Source organism: Tupaia chinensis, unplaced genomic scaffold, assembly GCF_000334495.1.
Source record: "Tupaia chinensis unplaced genomic scaffold, TupChi_1.0 Scaffold000178_1, whole genome shotgun sequence".
NCBI lineage: Eukaryota > Metazoa > Chordata > Mammalia > Scandentia > Tupaiidae > Tupaia > Tupaia belangeri.
Window position 1 is genome coordinate 450778 of NW_006159653.1, and position 2340 is coordinate 453117.

A 2340-nucleotide genomic window follows, 5' to 3' on the forward strand; every position below is an offset into this window, starting at 1 on the left:
TCGGTGCCCTCTTGGGCTCCACCTGGGGTGCAGTGTCCACGTGGGCTGCACCTGGGCTTCAGTGTCCACATGGGCTGCACCTGGGCTTCAGTGTCCACATGGGCTGCACCTGGGCTTCAGTGTCCACATGGGCTGCACCTGGGCTTCAGTGTCCACATGGGCTGCACCTGGGCTTCAGTGTCCACATGGGCTGCACCTGGGGCTCAGTGTCCACATGGGCTGCACCTGGGGCTTCAGTGTCCACATGGGCAGCGACAGGGGCCTACCACACTTGGCTGCCCACTGAGGGTGAGGAGTGGTGGCCTCTCCTGAGGCAGGCAGTCTCGAAACCTGGGTGTCCTCCTGGGCTGAAGGCTGACCAGGACGGCCACTGGTGGCCAGGACAGTCTTGCACACCTGTTCAAGAGTGTGGGCAGTGATGGTGGGCACTCTGCAGTCATGGTCTGTTTTCTGACTTATCTTGCCAGACACCCTGAGGGCTTGGTATGAGACTACTGGTGGGGAAACAGGGCTCCTGCCAACGGGGTCTGGGCTAGCCACGAGGTTGTGGGTAAGCCACCGAGGCCAGGCCAAGACCTGGTTTTCTAGGTCCCATTATCCTCTACAGTCACGGGTCGAGGGCAGCAGAAGGGCAGGTCGTTCCAGGCCCCCAAGCACACACCGAAGCTAAGCCTTACCTTCTTCACCTGTCATCTGGCAGAGGGACCTCGTCCACACCAGCGACTGTGCAGGGAGCCCGAAGGGAGGCCTAGCTGTGGTCTCAGCAGTGAGCTGGGGAACTGGTCAGATGGCGGTCCACACAGCAGCGCTGACCCAGGCTGAGTGCTTGGGCTGCCCTCGGCCATCTCGCACCTGCCCAGGGCCAATTCCCTTGGCCAACAAGGACTCAAGGCCACACCCACCTGCCCAGACATTAACTCTGTGCCTTCCCGCCCACAGGCCAGCACGGTGAGCCAGGCCCTTCCTGCACAACAGCCCTGGGCGCCTTGGAAGCATAAAGGCCCTAGACACCCTGTGTGGGCGTGGGGTGGGGCTCACAGGGCCTGAGCTGTCTGGGGGAGGGCAGGCACTTTTGTGCAAGCTATCAGAGTAAAAAAAAAGCACTTGCAGGAAGGGTACGTAACTGCTGACTGAGCCAAGCAGGACTACGGAGCCCCCTGCCCTGAAATTTGGGCAAGTCTCGGCCAAGTCTGTAGCCTAGCGGTTAAGTGAGCCGGATCCCACATAGGTGGCTGCAGTTTGAATCCTGGTCCTGGAAGCTTGAAAACACACCCGTGTGCATGTGCATTCCTGAAACCCCGACAGGCTGTTGAAAGGGAGAAAGGACCACGGTGTGACTATGTCCGGTCACTTTCTCCTCTCCCTTTTTTTTTTTTGGAGAAGTTTTTGCTATAGGGCGTGTGCGCTCACCAGACAGGCAGAGACAGAGAGACAGAAAGCGAGAAATCACTCCCCCGGGGGGGTGGCCATGCCGCAATCCCTTCTCCTCCATTCTCCTCTCAGGATCTTGGGCACATATGCACACACGCCTGGCGTGAGTTTTTTTTTTTTTTTAATTTTATTCATTTATTTTATTTTACTTTATATTATTTTGAATTTGACCAGAGAGAGACAAAGAGAAGGAAAGTGAGAAAGCAAGCTACCATGTCCAGGACTCGATCCATGGTCAGCCATGTGGGATTCCAGCTGCCTTAACCACCATGCCACTTGCTGGCCCCTGGGCGTGAGTCCACTGCAGTTCGGGTCCCGGACGCGAACTGCAGTTGACTACATGGGAGTCCAGCGACATAGCCATTACGCTAACTCCTGGTTCCCTCATTTGCTTTTTGACACTTTGGTGAAATGTCTAGATCCACTGGAGGGCGGGTAGACTGAAGTGACCTTTCTCTGTTGGCCATACGGGCCACGTGGGGAACTGGCGAGGGCTGACCCTGTGTGCAGAGGGGGGTGCTGAAGGAGCTGCGGGGCGCCCCGCAGGGACTGCCCACAGGCACTTTTAATGAGAGAGAGAGAGAATGAGAAAGGAAGCCACCAGGTCCGGGACTCGAACCGTTCAGCCACATGGGAGTCCAGCTTCTCAAGCACCGTGCCACTTCCTTTATGAATAGGGCTCAGGGAGGACGGACAACAGAGTCAACTTCCACGGCCAGTTGTCCGCCGCACCGCACTGCGCCTGCGCCCGCCGCGCGCGAGGCCTCGCTCACTCCCAGTCCCAGCAGGCCGCGCGCCGTGCTGGGCGGGGCGAGATGACGCCATCGTGGGCTGCGGCGGAGTGCAGGGGCGGGGTGACAAGTGTCGGGGCGGGCCGGCGGGGCGGAGCGCGCGCGGAGGGGAGAGGAT